The 19,468-nt window shown below is 34.5% G+C and overlaps 2 pseudogenes; both read left to right on the top strand.

Annotated features, from left to right (window-relative positions):
• The first annotated feature begins 2,816 nt into the window (after positions 1–2,816).
• Positions 2,817–3,056, top strand: LOC114009073 (uncharacterized protein C9orf85 pseudogene; annotated as a pseudogene).
• A 13,161-nt stretch (positions 3,057–16,217) lies between these two features.
• Positions 16,218–17,250, top strand: LOC102493570 (40S ribosomal protein S4 pseudogene; annotated as a pseudogene).
• Positions 17,251–19,468: the final 2,218 nt, after the last annotated feature.

Raw genomic sequence — 19,468 nt, 5'->3', positions numbered from 1 at the left:
AAAAGTACCTAAAAAAAATGAGAAAAAGTGGTAGAGTGCTGCTGGAGCCACATGGAAAGGAGCATAGTTCATAGCCCAGGTTGTCCTGAATATGCTGGGCACACCGGTAGAACAGGGGCAGGATCTTAGCCTTGCAAGACCCTATGAGGGGCCTTCTGCTCGCTCTACCTATTTCTCTCTCATAAGATAAACAAATGTTAAAATAAACGAAAAAGAAAGATAGTGCAAGTAGCAATCATGAGAAATCTGAAGTGGTTGCACTAATGTACAAAATGTACCATAAAACCAACAATGTTACCAGAGATGATGACATTTTATAATAAAAATGCCAATCCATCATAAACATATATGCTTAAAAATAGAGCCTCAAAATACATGGCTCCAAAAAAGAGAAAAATAGGTGATTTGATTATAATAGTTGAAGACATCAATTCAATGCCCCATATTTTTCTTAAATTTTATCAGAGGGTGCATGTACTCACTGGAGAGAAACACACACACAGAGAGCAATAAAGTGAGAAAACATCCTCATGGGGAATAGTCAATCCGCAATCCCTTCTCCTCTATTTTTCACCTCCTTTCAAGATTTTTGCTTATGTGTGTGTATTCAGTGTGTTTCTCAAGTTACCAAAACTAGGACTCAACTCAGGCAGTTACCATATGGGATCAAGCTGCTTTAACCACCATGCCATGGGCTGGCCCTAATGCCTCATTTTTAATAATGTATAGAACAACTAGACAAAAAGGCAATGAGAAATGAATCACAGTATACATCAGCAAAATGTAAAAACATCTGTGAGAAACAATGTCCCTCCAAAAAAAGCTGAATGCATGTTTATTTCAAATGTACCCAGTCTAGGGCTAAAGTTTTAGCCTCCTCAGAGCAGATCAAAGGGCTCTATCTATTAACCATAATTTTATTCTAACTTCTGCTAGATTCTAGGAAAGTATAACAAGAGGTCTGATGTTAGCATGTAGGCAGGCAAATAAGTCTATATTGAACTTGGCCCAGATAAACTTCTGAAATATGCTAGTAACACCAGCACCACCAAAATTTGGAATATGGGGTAGGACTAAGTGTCCATACTGGCAGGAGTAGGGTGATGAGTATCAATATCATGAGTTAATAAAATACATTGTAAAAAGTGTTCATGATCCACATATAATACATGCAAAGAAGGAGGAAATTGTGATCCGCATACAGCAGTATAAGAGCATACAATATTCACTTTTGACCAAACTTAAATGTTGACTTTAGCAGGAAAAAAAAGCAAGATGTCTATCATAAATATGTTAAAAATCTAGAGAAAACTAGACTATTCTGATAAACATATAATATTCTAGATAATGAATGAATATCAATAAATTTTTAAAAATTATAATAATGCAAAATATTTTCCTTAAACAAAATATAATGATATTAGAAATCAATCATAAAAGAATTTTGGAAACTTACAACTATAGAGAAATTAAATGAGCACACTCCTTTGGACAGTAGATCAAAGAAGAAATCACAGTAGAAAATACTTTGAGATGAACAAAAATGAAGACATAAAACTTGGCAACTAATAGGATTCAGCTAACTCAGCTTTGAAAGGTAAATTTATAGCTTTAAATAAATTTATTGAAATATGTCCAATAATAATATAGCCCTCCACCTTACAACAGTGGGGAAAAGAGATCAACAAAAACTTAAAACAAGTATAAAGTACATAAATAGTAAAGATTATAATGGAAATAAATGAAATGAAGAACAGAAAAACAGTAAGAAAATTAATCGAGTCAAAATGTACTTTTCTGAAAAGATTAACAAAATTGGCAAACTTTTCACTAAATTGAAAAAAAGACTTAAATTATGCAAATTAGAAATTAAAGAGGAAATGCTAATACTGAACTTACAGAAATTAAAAAGAATATCACAAATTGTTTTATTAGACACCTAATAAAAAGATAAATTTCTAGAAAACCACAATCTACTGATGTGACGGGCCCTGCATACGGAAGCCATCTTGAGCTATCCATCATCTTGGAAACCACTTGGCTTCACTTCCTCACTGAGCAAATGGTTTCTCAGAAATCATGTGACCAACCATTCTCCCCGGAAGTGGTTGGGTTTCTAGGCAATGGGAGAGATCCACCCACATCAATGATTGGTTCATGCTGTTCTATCTCATTTGCATTTTGGGCAACCAATTGGTGCCCACCAGCTGTATATAACTCACCATTTTCCCTCAATAAATGGAAGTAGATGGAAGAAGACGACTTGATCAGCACCTTGTAGTGTGTGTGCGTGTGTTTGTCCCATCTCTCACTCCCTCCCCCAGGGAACCTGTTCGACTGTCCTGCGGGGCCGGGGCATACTGAAACTGACTTAATTAGAAATAATTTAAATAGGTTTATTACATATTAAAATAGTAAAGGAAACAAACACAATGATGTTAATAGATGTAGAAAAAAGAATCTGACAATGTAATAATCTAGTATAGTTAAAAAAATTAAAATAAACAGAAAAGAACTTCCTTAATATGATAAAGGGCATCTACAAAAACAAACAAAAAGCCACAATTAACTTGCAGTTAGTATAAAAAAGTGAAAACTTTTCCCAAATACTTTCATTTGTAGGAAACTTTATATCTCTACAGAAAATCTGAGAGAACATGCATGGATGCTACTAGATCCAATAAGATAATTAATAAAGCCTTTAGGATGGAAGATTAATATATAAAAATCAGTGATGGAACACCTGAGAGTACGTTTCTTAATCTTCCCTGCATCTTTTGACTGGTAAACAGTGTTAAGTGGTTGCAGTTTCACCAATGAGCTCCCAGAAAGGCAATCTTTCCCATTGCAGTTTCCAGAAGACTCAAAATATGTTAGCTTCATAAATAATAAGATCATTAACAGCATTCAGACCAAGCAAATAAATACAAACCTTCATGATAGAGTATGTCAGTGCTATAAAGTTCTTGAATGATGTGTAAAATAGAGCAAACAAACCATTATTGAAACCTAAAAATATTTTAGACAGTGAAGGGCTTTTACCACATTCTGCATAGACTATGTGCCTATGAATCTAAAGTCTGCACAAAATGTGGAGAGAAATAGTTATTGTTCCAGATAATAAAGAACCAGAAAAGACAGACAATATTGAAAATAATCTAAATTCCAATAGTAGAAGTTGCTGAACAAAGTATTGATGATCGACATTTTAATATTGGATTAGATGACAAGAAAGATGACTATCAAATGGACTAATACATCTATATTGAAAGTACATTTGGGACCAGCAGATGGCATAATGGTTATGTTGCTGGACTCCCATGTAGTTGACTGCAGTTTAAGTCCTGAACCTGGCTGTTCAAAACTCATGCCAGGTGCATGCGTGTGCATGCCCAATATCCCTAGAGGAGAATGGAGAAGTGATTGTGGTATGGCCATCCCCACTGGCAGGTGATTTCTCACCTTCTGTCTCTCTGTCTTTCTGGTGAGTGCATGTGTCCTACAGCAAAAATCTCTCTAAAAAGAAAAAAAAAATAGTAAAAAGAAAAAGAAAAAAGGAAAGAAAGAAAAGGAAAAGAAAAGAGAAAGAAAAAGAAAGTCATTTTGAGAGGCCAGCATGGCATGGTGGCCAAAGCAGCTAGATCCCACAATGACTGATAGTACAATTAGAATCCCGGGCCCAATGATTTGAGAAGCAGACTGGCACAACTGCCTGCTGTAACCACAATCTTAAAAAGGAGAGAGATGGAGAAGGAAGGATTTCAGCATGACCATTCCTCATGGGGGTTATAATTTGTTACCTTCACTTTCTCTCTCTCTCTCTCTCTCTCTGTATGTGTGTGTGTGTGTGTGTGTGTGTGTGTGTGTGTGTGTGTGTCTGTCTCTCCAGCAAGCTCAGGCATTCTCTGGCAACTTTTTTTGTTTTTTAATGAGTTTGAGAACAAGGAATTCTGACTAACTTTTAATTTTGAGGGTTTCACAAAAAATTCTGTGAATTCCTAATGAGGAAATCAGAAAATCTATAGAACATTTATACATGAATAATATGTAAATTGTGTTTGATATTTGAATAATTATAAAGCTCTCCTCCAGAGTTTTCTTATAACACATTTTTAAGTTGCATATGCTAGAAAATCTGCCAGGATGAGTATCATGGCATCATATGACAGTTCATGGGGATTACTTATAATATATATTACCTGATTATCAAATTACACATGATTTAGAATTAATGATTGTATAAGAACCTATGATATCAAAATAAGATGACATTTTTGTATTACTAACCTCAATAATTGGTCCTCAATATCTTTTGATAGCAAATGGCCCACATAGCAAGAGCCCCTTACTTAAGTTTACTTGTTAAAAAGCATAAAATTTATTTTTATAATAGTATTTGACAAGGATATAGCAAATTTTCTTTTCTTTAAAAGTATGTGTTGAGATTTTTGTTTTGTTTTGTTTTTCCATAGGGTATATGCCCTGGCCAGAGAGACAGAGCGACAGTGAGGGAATTGAAACTAGCCCCTGGGGTGGATGGCCATGACACAATCCCTTCTTCTCCATTCTCCTCTTGGGATTCTGGGCATGCATGCACATGTGCCCATCATGAGTTTCAAGCTGCTAAGTCCAGAACTCAAACTGCAGTTGACCATGTGGGAGTCCAACTCCTTAACCGCTATGTCACCTGCTTGCCCCCATCCTGAATTTTTATAATTATTTTCTTTATCATTTTACAGCCTATGTTTGTACTCCTTAATAACATAAATTAGCTTTTTGTCTGATTTTTTTAAACTCACTCCTATCTTTTATGTTTGAAAAATCTCAAGCCTAAAAAAAATTGGACAAAATAGTGCAATGAACCTTTGTATACCCTTCACCTAGATCCCCAATTATTGTTCATTTTTGCCATGGATTCTTCATATTTCAAAAGATGGATATTCATATATTTTATAGTTGCTGAACTGTTTGAAACTAAGTGGAAGCATTGGTTTCCAACTTTGTATCTCTTCTTTTATTGTTAAAATGTGTGTGTGTGTGTGTGTGTGTGTGTGTGTGTGTGTGTGTCTGTCTCTCCAGCAAGCTCAGGCATTCTCTGGCAACTTTTTTTGTTTTTTAATGAGTTTGAGAACAAGGAATTCTGACTAACTTTTAATTTTGAGGGTTTCACAAAAAATTCTGTGAATTCCTAATGAGGAAATCAGAAAATCTATAGAACATTTATACATGAATAATATGTAAATTGTGTTTGATATTTGAATAATTATAAAGCTCTCCTCCAGAGTTTTCTTATAACACATTTTTAAGTTGCATATGCTAGAAAATCTGCCAGGATGAGTATCATGGCATCATATGACAGTTCATGGGGATTACTTATAATATATATTACCTGATTATCAAATTACACATGATTTAGAATTAATGATTGTATAAGAACCTATGATATCAAAATAAGATGACATTTTTGTATTACTAACCTCAATAATTGGTCCTCAATATCTTTTGATAGCAAATGGCCCACATAGCAAGAGCCCCTTACTTAAGTTTACTTGTTAAAAAGCATAAAATTTATTTTTATAATAGTATTTGACAAGGATATAGCAAATTTTCTTTTCTTTAAAAGTATGTGTTGAGATTTTTGTTTTGTTTTGTTTTTCCATAGGGTATATGCCCTGGCCAGAGAGACAGAGCGACAGTGAGGGAATTGAAACTAGCCCCTGGGGTGGATGGCCATGACACAATCCCTTCTTCTCCATTCTCCTCTTGGGATTCTGGGCATGCATGCACATGTGCCCATCATGAGTTTCAAGCTGCTAAGTCCAGAACTCAAACTGCAGTTGACCATGTGGGAGTCCAACTCCTTAACCGCTATGTCACCTGCTTGCCCCCATCCTGAATTTTTATAATTATTTTCTTTATCATTTTACAGCCTATGTTTGTACTCCTTAATAACATAAATTAGCTTTTTGTCTGATTTTTTTAAACTCACTCCTATCTTTTATGTTTGAAAAATCTCAAGCCTAAAAAAAATTGGACAAAATAGTGCAATGAACCTTTGTATACCCTTCACCTAGATCCCCAATTATTGTTCATTTTTGCCATGGATTCTTCATATTTCAAAAGATGGATATTCATATATTTTATAGTTGCTGAACTGTTTGAAACTAAGTGGAAGCATTGGTTTCCAACTTTGTATCTCTTCTTTTATTGTTAAAAAATTTGTGAGGTAGATTAAAGAAATGAAATCAGTGATGGCCCAGGCATGATAGCACATGCTGGTTGACATTGCGATAGGCAGACTGAGGCTACATAATAGACTCTCGTTGATCCTAGCCCTCCGAAAAGCCAGCTATGGTGTTATGCTTATAGCCACAGCTCCTTGAGAGAATAAGGCACAAAGACCATGGAATAGAGAGAACTTGTCTTTAAAAAAAGAAAGAAAAGTATCAGTGATATTTACTTTAGAAATCTTTTTGGTTCTCATAGCTTTTTTGTATATTCCAGGAGTATAGTAAATACCAACATATTATTCATTTTTAAAAGACTAAGAAAATAAATTTCAATTTTTCACCACAAAAAAAGCTAAGTATTTGAGGTGATGATATGTAATTCCATTTACACATTATTTCACAATAGGCAGAGAGACAGAAATAGATTAGTAGTTACATAAACATTTTAGGACAGTAGAACAAGTGATTGCTAATGGGATTTCTTTTTGGGTGATGAAATTGTTCTCAAATTGTTAATTGTTAATGTTCTAAAATGTTCTAATAAAATGTTCACGAATTGTCAGTTGTTCTCAAATTGCTAATTGTTAATGTTCTAAAGTGTTCTAAAAATGTTCTAAAAATGTTGCACAACTATGTGATTATATTCAAAACCATTGAATCTCCATGTGGTAAGCAGACCTAAGTCAGACCAGCATATCTGAAAAGGCCAGCCCTTCTTTCTGTTTCCTATTTCCAAAGAATAAACAGAAGAAAAATTTCAGAATCTTTTGGTTTTGTTTCACTATTTAATTAAACGTATATCCATGCTCTGTATTGGTGTTTATTGGAAGACTACCTATATGGTGATAAAATCGAACTATTGTAAATATATGTAAATATATGCCTAGCTATCTTGTGTATATAGAGAATTTTCTCATGCTAAGTTTAGAAAACTAATGCATAATTAATAATCTAACACCTTCAACAATAAATTTATTAATTTATCGGACTTCTTGTCTTCTGTATAACAGTCTTGAACTATGCAATGCAGTATAAAGAGTTATAACATTGGTTCTTGTTCTCAAGGAGCTTAGAGATTAGTACCAAGACTGGTACATGCACGATTACATACAAAATGGTATGATACTTTCAATAGAAGCAGTATCTTTAAGACTGAAAGCAATAGAGATATTGAAGTAATTGATCTTATATGGAGTTGAAAGTTTAAAAACACTTTAAAGAAAGGTGCACCTTGAGCAGGATTTGAACGCTTAACAAGTTCATCAGGCAAATAAAAGAAGAATTTTACAGCTAAGTTGTAAAGTAGCCTAGTGGTCATATATTTATGTGAAATAATAAAACAAAATTTAGATCAGATCTTACTATAAACATCTCTAGGCAATTTTTTATTAGGCAGAAGGAAGAAAATCTAATAAATCTCATGCTTAGAAAAAAGTCTTAAAAATTACATGCTTTCTGTAACTCTTTTAAAATTTGCATACGTCATATTGTTACCAGATAAATACCAGGCCTGACCACTTGTTGCACAATAAGCCAATTTGTGAGAAAATGAGCATTTGTTTAGAGAAAGACTGTATTACAGAGAACATCAACTGGGACAGTAACAGAGTCCAAGTATCTTTTTTTATAGTTTTATTTATCCCAAATTTATTATAAACATTTTGTGTCTATTAGTACATGTAAACATACAAATCTGTATATAGTTTTTCTTTCTTTACATTTTTAAATAGACATTTAATCACTGTACATCCTTCCAGTGCACAGCATGTTTTTTTTTTCCCAGCATGCATCATGCAGTGCACATTAGTCATTACCATATCCATTATCATCAGGAGATAACTTTTCATTTTTGTGTCTGTTAAACATTTTGTTTGTTTTTTCCCCAATCCAGAGTCCAAGAATGTTAAAGTACTGTCTTGACAATTGAGAAGTAAACACAAAACAGATCAGGAGGAGGCAACATGAGATTTTGAGTATAGGATTTCTGGGCTTTCCAGATGTTTCTGTGATGTCATTTTTGGTGGATGGCAATATTTTCTTGATGCCAATGTCTCAAGGATGGTCCAGAATAAGATGTTTAAAGAACTTTAGACCAAGAACTCTTAGGACACCTAAATCTCTTCAATTTTTATATGATACTTAATGATTTTATCTTGCAAAAGTTGAACAGTCAAGAGTATCACAATACGTCAATACGGAACCATAATCACAGTGTTTAGTGAGTAACAATTAGTCAGGAGGGAAAAAGCAAATAAGAGACAATGAAGTCATCCTATTGAATAAAGTAAATTACCTGGGACTCATTTTATACCTGGTAAATATTATATTTAAGACTAAACAAAGAAATGTATTTTTAACATTTCAGGATCTGGTATCAATATTAGTTAAGTAGTTAATGATTGATATCACAACCGACTCAGATGTTTACATGACTTATCATACAGAAATCTCCATGGCTTAACATAAGATCTATTTCTTACTTAGATAGGACAGAGCTTTCCTCCATTATGAAGCTATGCTAATTGGACCATGTTTTTTCCCAAGTTACTATTGTAAGATAAGAGAGGGATGAAGGAAGCACAACTCATCTTGACTCTCTCAGACTATGAGGCACACATGCCCTTTCAAATTGTTCATTTACCAGAATTAGGTACCTGGTCTCAGTCTCACAAGGGAAGCTAACAAATCTAAAAGACACATGAAATAAGTCTAAAACCAATTATCTACCATAATTAAATTTCTTTGAAAATTGTATATTCACTATGAGTTAAGTTGTTTGCAAAGAAGCAGTGAAATATTTTCCCAATATCTATGCTCCCCTTGCAAGATGATTTCACAACTTTTCCCATCAAAGGTAGAAACCATTATCTCTCCCTTAAATCCAGACTGACACTGTGACTTTCTTTGACTTACAGAATGTGAGGAAACTGTTTGTGCTGATTCTGCACAAGACACGTGCTTCTGAATGCCACCACAGCTTGGCTATGCTGCTGATTTAAAGTGATAAATGTTGGAGCCAGCAGGTGGCATGGTAATTAAGGTACTGGACTCTCACATGTCCACAGACTTTCAAGTCCTGGACCTGGTGGCTGGAAAATCATGTCTGGCCTATATGCATGGGTGCCCAAAATCCCAAGAGGAAAATGGAGAGGGGATTGCGATGTGGCCATTCCCTCTGAGGGGTGATTTCTCACTTTCCCTCTGATCATCTTTTTCCGGAAAGCACACATGTTCTAATCGAAAATAAAAAAAAGAAAAAAATTTAAAAAAACATTGATATACGTTGAGCCAAACAGTGGTGTGGTGTTTAAGGTAGCTAAATCTCACATAGCCAAGGGTACGATTGGACTTGGAACTTGGACTAGAAGCCTAAAAGGGATGCTGGTCACATAAGCCTGTGTGCTCAAAATCCCTAAAAAGAGAATGAAGAAAAAGGAATTGCAAGATGGCCATCCTCCATGGGGTAGGGGACTGTTTCTCAGTTTTCCTTTTTCTCTCCTTCTCTCTCATCCTCTGTCTCTCTTCTGTGAATGCATGCACCCACTTGCAAAAAAAAAAAAAAAAGAAAAAGTTAAAGTAAACAAAATAAAAGTTATATATGTCACCTTTGGTTGCCAGCCCACAGGAAACCAACCACCAGAGCCTGAAGACTCCCCAGATAAGCCAGTTCCCAGAGTTACTGCCAGTTACTGTAAACTCATGAGACAGCCCAGTCAAGAACAGATGCATTTAGCCCCAATCTTGTAAAAGTAAAGGTAAATAAAAAGTAAGAAAAGTGTTTCATTCACCCTGAGGCAAAAAGACAAAGAACTCCTGCTCACTTTCCTTTGAGCACTTCCTAGAAAACATTTTTTGGTAAACTCTGTCCTTTGAGATGTATATAACAAATCTTTTAAAATACTAAACAAGCCTCTAGCCAGTTTTAAATCCCAGGAATACTGTTCTTAAAAGACCATTTATTTGAAAAGGAATTATGAAGGAAGATAGTGCAGTTATCTAGTCCTCAACAAGAGACTAGAGGGTAGGAGCCTAACTAGATTAATTTTTGCTCCTGACTTCAAGTTGTAAAGACTACCTCTCATTATTAAAATGCAAATTAAAAATATTAGTTTTCCTTTGGATAAAGAAAATAAGATAATACTTTTATTAGTAGATGAATTTGCAACAAGTTGTGATGACACGTGAAGCTCTTCAGTCCTCTTACTTGAGATCTAGTTATAGTTTACTTTAAGAACATAAGTATAATGGATTCTATCTACCTGGCCACATAAAAGATTGCATTTCCTTTGCAACCTTTTTAGTGGATTGCCTGTGATGCACACCTCAGTCTAGTTTAAAGCTTATTTAGTAATAAAAATGTGTTCTCTTTTTTCTGTATTTTGAACAAAGGAATTTTTGAGCTGGTAGAAGATGTTTTCTTTGTATCAGTAATTAGCAAAAGTACCCATATGACTCTAGGCTCATGAACAATAATAAATAGTGGCTATTCTATCTTACAAACTTAGATTATTTTATGCAGAATAAAAGCTAACAGGTAAATTCCTTACAACTGTAATATTAATATGCAGAATTTCAAACATGTAACATGCAGACAGGGAAGTATAATGAATCTTTATGCAACCATCACCTAACTTCAAAAATGAACTACTCATGGAACTCTTGTTTAATCAATATTCAAAGCCACTTCTCCCTCAATAATTTCCAAACAAACCAGACATCTTATTTTATTCATCTTTGTATATAATTTGAAAACGTGTTATTAAAACACAGCCAACACTCACTAAAATTTTAGTTGCTGTTAAAAGATATATTCAAAGTAAACAAGACTACTTAAACAATATTGTTCTCATGCTATAAAATCTTAACTGGACTAGCTCAATGGCACAGATAATGCCTTGTAATGCTGAACCCATATGGAAGATAATAGGTTTGATTCTCTGCCTGAACACTAAATGCTGGGCACTTGCACCCACAATTGTAGCAGTTGAGAGATCTGGGGGGCGGGGGGATTTTGCAGTATGAAACTCCATTGAGGGGGCTTCTCTCTCTTTCTCTCTCTCTCTGTCTCTCAGTCTCATGGAAGAAATAAACTTAAAAATAAGAAATAAAATCTCAGAGTGCTCTCTCTCTCTCTCTCTTTCTCTTTGGTTTGTGGCCTTCAAAATATGCATCCAATGGGATGTAATTCAAAATTCAGTGTCAATTATTCTAAAAATAAAAAATACAAAAAAAACCTTCATATTACCTTTACAACATTTATCATAGTGAGATCTGAATTTAAATATGACATACCCATTTCAATTTCCTTTTCTCTTTCATTTTTCTTTTCCTAATTATTTTTAAAGAAAGGAAAGTAATTGAAGAGAATCAATGCAATATTAAGTCATTAGTTTGAAAAATTGCCTTCCCAGATGTAGAAAATGCATTGTCATCAAGCTTTATTCATACTATATAGTCATATAATCATATACCTGACTGATATAGTACTAATTCTCCTATAAGGAAGATATAAAATTAAACTAAAACAAGCAAATGAACAAAGAAAATATTATAATATTTTAAATCATTTATTTTAAGATGTCTACCTCATACCAGTTTTATTAGATGCAAACTGAAGTTATTAATGTGCTTTATTCCCCAGATTATAGACTGATGAAATGTGAAAGGTGGTAAGAGATTGATTGTGAAGTATATCACCAATTTGTTTATATGCATAGGGTAGTAAATAGAAGAGTACTGTTTCCCATGTGCCCATGTATAACTTAACCTCCTGCACACTGTTCTATTGGTCATGTTTCTTGCTCTGTAAAGTGAACATAAAGAAAATATAAATTCTACTCTATCCCTTCCTCACATCCTGGAGACTAAGAATTTGAATTTTCTTAACAACAAATACAAGGATAATCTATCCAATGGACACACAATAAATCTTAATAATTGTGATGATTGCTAAGAATAACATTCAATAATGTAATAGCTTATTCCATGTTTGCAACTGTTACTCTGTAGATATCTAAGAACTTGAGAAAAGTAGATGAGAAATATTTACTTATGCCATAGCTGAGAGAATAGTAAAGTGGGTTATCACAGGGTTTACTTATTTTAGAAATCAAGAGGTACTTAATTCCTTCCTCACAGATAAGAAGGGAAAAGAGGCATTACATACATGTATAAATATACTATATAATATTAAGTCTATTATGAATTCAGTATGATAGGTTGTGTTACTATGCACGATTATTCCCTTCTCTGTAACATCCTACTCCATTGCCATATGACCAATGCTTTCGTAGGAAGAATCTTTCCTACCTTAAGATGTTATTTTTTAGCATATGACTTGATTTTTCCAATTAAATATGAATGAAATTGAATTATGCTTCAGAAGTTACTAGTCTTTGCACAGTTTCATTACAAGAACCTCTTGTTCGAAATAGAGGTTGATCCTTCAGTCTTGAATGTTGTATGAAGAAAATAGTATCAGAAATACACAGGTACCTGGAACTGACAGCTCGTTTTCAATCACTGCCTTTAAAAAAAAGAAAAAAAGAGGGAACCAGCAGTTAGCGTAATGGCTGTGTCGCTGGACTCCCACGTAGTCGACCGCGGTTCGTGTCCCGGACCCGGTGGCTTAAAACTCACGCCGGGCGCGTGTGCGTGCGTGCCCAAGATCCCGAGAGGAGAATGGAGGAGAAGGGATTGCGGCGTGACCATACCCCCTGGGGGGGTGATTTCTCGCTTTCTGTCTCTATGTTTCTCTCTGTCTGTCTGGCGAGCGCACACGCTCTACAGTGAAAATCTCTCAAAAAAAAAAAAAAAGAAAAAGAAAGAAAAGAATACAGATTATTTGTTTTTGAAAAATAATCAAAGAAACATAACAATAGGCTATAGTATCTATCTATCTATCTATCTATCTATCTATCTATTATATATATATATATAGAGAGAGAGAGAGAGAATGAGAGATAGAGAGAGAGAAAGAGAGAGAGAGAGAGAGAGAGAGTAGAGATTTTTGCCTTAGGGCATGTGCACTTAGCAGAGAGAGTGTGAGGGAAAGTGGGAAATCACTGCTCTTCCTCCCACCCCGCAGGATGGCCTCACTGTGATTCTCTTCTCCTCCATTGTTCTCCCAGGACCTTGGGGATGCATGCACATGCGTCACACGTGATTTTCAAGTCACCAAGATTTGAACTGTAGTTGACCACGTGGGAGTCCAACAATATAACCACTATACCATCTGCCGATCCCGACTTTGCATTTTTGATAAGTGAGGACAAACAAAGCCTCCATACTATCAGTATTGTACCTATCCTCTGACATAATTGATAGCACCAACATCTTATAAATGAAGACTTACTTATTCCTAAGGGAAAGCACACTTCTTAATGATACTGAACTTTAAAAAATGAAATAAAAGTTGCAACAGAGATTTAAGGTCATATATTTAAGTAATAGTTCAAGTAAAACTATGAACTATCTGAGATATCTATTGGAAAAATTTACAGCAAAGAATAATAAGACTTCACTGAAGAAATAATATGTGCAGATCATTTGAAAATAGGAACACTGGGTCTGAAATACAGTAAGTCATCAGTCAACTTACTGAAGCTGGGTTGTGTACCAAGGAGAAAGACAAGGAAGCTGTGAAATCCAGTCATCATGGTTCATTTTTATGGCAGGCAAATAGTGAGTCTTGCACCAAATCTAATTATCAGCAAACTTGGTAACTAAATGGATGAAACCACTTCACAGGGAAGCATTGTTAGCTACCAGTTCAGTAGCCAAAATCTTTGCTGAATAATTTGCATTTAATTGTTGAAAGATAACTGCCCCATAGTGTTCTCTAATATAATTGAAATGAACAAGAGAAAAGCAGTTAGACTCTAAAAGAATCAAAAAGTCTAATAAAAAAAAAGGCATTAGTCTACAAAGTTGACCTAAAAAAATACAGAGAACATACTTCAAGGAAAAATAGTTATATTTGCTTTTTGTATTAGTTTTCTGTTGCTGCAAGTTGTAGTCCAAATTACCACAAACTGGGTGGCTTAAAGCAGCACAAATTTATTATCTGATTGGTTTATACATCAGAAGGCCAGTAAAGGCCTAGACTAAAATCAAGGTGTTGGCATGATTCTGTTTCTTTCCGAAAGCTCTAGGAAAAAAAATCTGTTTCCTGTTCTCTTGGGTTGTTTACAGAGTTCAATTTCTGTGGACTATTTTACTGAGAGGAACTCCCAACTTCTAGAGACCACTAACATGTCTTGGTGACCCCTTTCCTTACTTCAAAGGCAGTAATGGCAAGTAAATTCTCTATCTACCTTCTCCCCTCTTCAATCTCTGCTCTTACCCTGCTGGGAAAGTTTTTCCCTTTGAAGGAATCTTGTGGTAAATTGAGCCTACCTGGAAATTCAAGAATAATCTCACTATCTCAAAGTTTGTAACCTCAATTACATGTGCAAATTCTGTTTTGACATGCAAGGTAAGCTAGTTACTCTTTCCAAGATTAGGGCATGGACATTTTTTGAGTGGTATTAGTCTGCTTGTGATACTTTCTTAAATGCCAATCCAAAATTATTAAAGAAAAGAAAAAAAATAAATGAATTTAAGTACAACACCACCCAGGAATAAGCTCTGATGTTTGCCAACATCACAGGGAGCCTGAAGTACTCCACAATGTGATGGACTGGAAGACAAAGATTCTCCAGATTTATTGATATGGAAAAGACAAAAGACTAGAAGACCTGTCTCTATTTATGTCCTACTTCTTTCTTATCTGTTTCTGATAAAGAGTCTCTAAAGCTAAAATCTCAAAGTTCAGATGACAGTATTAGAAATTCTGAATTTTTATCAGCTTCTGTCTCTATGTTTCTAGAAGTATCACTTTGGATCATCTCCAATAGAAACACTTAGCATGATTTTTATTAATATAGATCTCTGGGACTCTCCCCAGGTATTGAATTAGAGTTTGGAGATTATGGTCTGGTAAACATTTCTTTTAGCAAGGCTGCAAAGTAATTCTTGTTCACCAAATTTGCAACTGCTCTCGTAGTAGATGGAGGTGCATTTTGAAGTGAGGTTTCTGAGAAACCAACAAAAGGCATTAGATATAAAGGACAGATATGACAAACCAACTGCTAACATTGTACTCAATAGTAAAAAGTTAAATATTTTTCTTCTAAATCAGGAAAAAAGCAAGAATGTAAACTATCATTGCCTCCTTCACCATAGAAATAGAAATCTTAGCCAGAGAAATTAGGCAAGAAAAATAAATACATGTCTTTCAAATGAAAAGAGTTTACCGTTGGTTTGCAGAACATATGATATTATATATAGAAAACTTAAAGATGAGCCAGCCAATGGTGTAATGGTTAAAGAGGCTATCTCTCATACTGCTGACTACGTAGTTTGACTTTTAGACCTGGAACTTGGAAACCAGCCAGGCTCTGTGTGTATGTGTGCCAAAAATTCCAAATTAAAGGAGAAATGAAGTGTCTCTCTCTAGTAAATGCATATGCCCACTGACATTAGTAAATGCTATAAGTTAAATTAATTAATTAATTAATTAAAGAAAACCTAAAGATTCCATCAAAAAACTTACAACTAATAAACAATTTCAGGACATAAAATCAATACACAAAAATTAGTGTCATTTCTCTACTCTAATAAACTGTCCAGAAAATAACATTCTTAATGTCATTTGCAATGCTAATATAATCCCTAACAAAATTCCAATGACATTTTCCACAGAAAGAGAAAAAGAAATTCTAAAATTTATATGGAACTACAAGAGATTCCAAGTAGCTATCATAACACTGAACAAAAAGGTCAAAACTAGAGGTATCATGCTCCATGATTTCAAAACATGAAATAATATAAACAAAATTGTATGGTACTGACATTAAAACCAGACATATGACTCTTTCTGTTCCTAGTGCAGCCATGGTTCCTGACCCTAAGAAGCATCTGAAGTAGGTAGCAGCTCCAAAGCATTGGATGTTGGATAAATTGACTGGTATGTTTACTCCTCATCCATCCAGTAGTCCACACAGGCAAAGGGAATATCTTCTTCTCATCATTTTCCTAAGGAACAGAATTAAGTATGCTTTAATAAGAGATGACATAAAAAAAAAAAAAAAAAAAAAAAAAAAAAAACCTGCATGCAGCGATTCAAGATCGATGGCAAAGTCCATACTGACATAATCTGCCCTTCTGGTTTGATGGATGTCATCAGCATTGATAAGTCTGGAGAGAATTTCCATCTGATCTATGACACCAAGGATCATTTTGCTGTCCATCATATTACACCTGAGGAGGCCAAATACAAGTTGTACAAAGTGAGAAAAATCTTTAAGGGCACCAAAGGAATCCCTCAGCTGGTGACTCATGATGCTCACACTATCCACTACCCAGATCCTCTCATCAAGGTGAACGACACAATTTGGATTGATTTGGAGGCTGGAAAGATTATTCATTTCATCAAGTTTGACACTGGTAACCTGTGTATAGTGACTGAAGGTGTTAACTTGGGAAAACTTGGTGTGGTCAACAACAGAGAGAGACATCCTGACCATTTTGTTTGGTTCACATAAAAGATGCCAATGGCAACAGCTTTGCCATTCAACTCTTCAACAATTTTTTTATTATTATTATTTTTTTTGGAGAGATTTTCGCTATATGGTGCTTGCGCTCTCCAGACAGACAGAGAGAGACATAGAGACAGAAAGCGAGAAATCACCCCCCAGGGGGGATGGTCACGCCGCAATCCTTTCTCCTCCATTCTTCTCTCGGAATCTTGGGCATGCATGCACACGTGCCCGGCATGAGTTTTAAGTCACCGTGTCCAGGATGTGAACTGCGGTCGACTATGTGGGAGTCCAGTGACATAGCCATTACGTTAATAGCTGGTTCCCAATATTTCTGCTATTGATGAAGGCAACAGGGCATAGATTTCTCTTCCATGAGGAGAAAGTGTCCACCACACCGCTGCTAAAGAGAGAGCTAAAAGACTGGTAGCCAAACAGCAGTAGGTGAATGGTCTCTCAATGCTACATTGGAGAGATCTTCATATTTAATTAAAGATAAAGATAATATAAAATTTATATATATTTATTATATATATATATAGAGAGAGAGAGAGAAAGGGAGAGAGAGAGAGAAAATAAAAACATGCAATTAAAGTCAATGTTTTTAACAAAGGTGCCACAAACACACAATGGGAAAGGACAGTTACTTTAATAAGTGGTGTTGGGAAATAGACCTTATCCCTCACTGTTTACAAAAATCAACTTAAAATAGGTTAAAGATTTTAATGTTGAAACTGATACTATAAAATTACTAGATGAAAACATAAGGAAGAAATTAAGGAGAAGATAAAGAAGCAAGACATTTATGGAACACAAAAATTGGTTATTACCTGTTGATGATAATGTGCATAGTATCTTCAACTGAATTCATTTTACAAGTTAAGTGATGTATAGAGATTGGATATATAAAATAAATTAAAATAAACAAAAAAAAAATAGGGAGAAATTTCCATAACATTAGCTTGTACAAAAAGAAATGTTTAAGTATAAGCCCAAAAGCACTGGTAACAAAAGAAAAAAATAAACAAAAAGGATTTCATCAAACCAAAAGCTTCTGTACAGCCAAGAAAATAATCAACATATTGAAAAGACAATCTATGGAACAGGCAAAAATATTTGAAAACCGTATGTCTGATAAGGGATCCAAAAATACATAAGAAACTCACACAACTAAATTGAACAAGAAAACTAATTTTAAAATAGGCAAAGGACCTGAATAGAAATATGTCTTATATTAAGAAATAATGGTTGACACATGTATGAAATTAATGTTCAACTCTCTAATTATCTGAGAAATTAAAACCACAATGAAATACCACCTCAAACCTGTTAGAATGAAAAGTAACAAATATTGAAGAGGATGTGGAGGAAAAAAAGTCTTGCTCACTGTTCGTGAGAATATAAATTAGTAAAGCCATTATGACAAATGGTGTGGTGGTTCTTCAAAAACTTAAGAATAGAACTACCATAGAATCCAGAACTCCCACTACTGGATTTTTATCCAAAGAAAATGAAATCAGGATTGTGAACAGATATGTGGATTCCTAGGTTCATTGCACCATTACTCACAACAGTTATAATATAAAACCAACTGTTATTGATGGATGAATGGATAAAGAAAATCTGACACATATACACACACATAAACTAGAGTATTATTCAGCCTTTAAAAATAAGGAAATTCTGTCATTCGTGACCAGTTGAAACTGGCAGGTGTTATGTTAAATGGTAGTAAGTCAGATACAAAAAGACAAATATCACACGATTTCACTTATATGCAGAATCTAAAAAAGCTGACCTCATAGAAGTAATAAGTAATAAGTACAACAGGCATGACCAGAGGAGAAGGTAAGTAGAGATGGGGAGAGGTTGAGAATTTATTAGAAAAGTGAAAAAAAAAAAATAAATAAATAAATGTCAGTTAGATAAGACAATTAAGTTCAAGAGATCTGTTGTACAATATGATGACTGCAGTTAATAACAACGTTGTTGTCTCTTCAAAATTGCTTAAATAGTAGATCATAAGTGTTCTCTACACACACACACACACACACACACACATACACAGACACAAACGGTATGCAACATAATATATGTGCTAACTAGCTTAATTTAGAAATTCCACAATGTGTTCATATTTCAAAACACTGTGTTGTATGTGGCAAATATTTACAGTGTTTCCAATGAAAAACAATTAAATCAAAGCATTACAAATAAAAGACAATAGATAAAATAGATCAGGAGAAAGCAAAATGCTGCAGGGTAAAAATACTCACTCAAATTTAGTAATTACCTCATTTTTTTCTTTCTCAGTAACCTCTAAAAGACAAAAGGTATCCTAATAAAAGACTCCACTAATTCTTCTTACCTTATAACTATCACTAAATGTTTTATTCTGAGAAATTAGAGGGCCAGGTAGTGTGCAGTGGCAATACAACTGGGTCCACATGGGGAGGTTGAGGGGCTCATGTCCTGACATGAACCTGAACACACTGGATGTGAGCAATATTCATGATCTGGGCCAACTGATACTGAGGTAGAGTTGCAGCTTAAAGACTTTGTTAGAGATGTATGTCTGTCTCTCAGAAAAAAATAAATACGCTTCTAAATTTTTTTTCATTAAAAAATATTTTTTTAAGGTTTTTGCTGTCAGCCACA

Source organism: Tupaia chinensis, unplaced genomic scaffold (assembly GCF_000334495.1).
Source record: "Tupaia chinensis unplaced genomic scaffold, TupChi_1.0 Scaffold000452_1, whole genome shotgun sequence".
Classification (NCBI taxonomy): Eukaryota; Metazoa; Chordata; class Mammalia; order Scandentia; family Tupaiidae; genus Tupaia; species Tupaia belangeri.
This window is presented reverse-complemented; position numbering and strand designations above follow the sequence as displayed.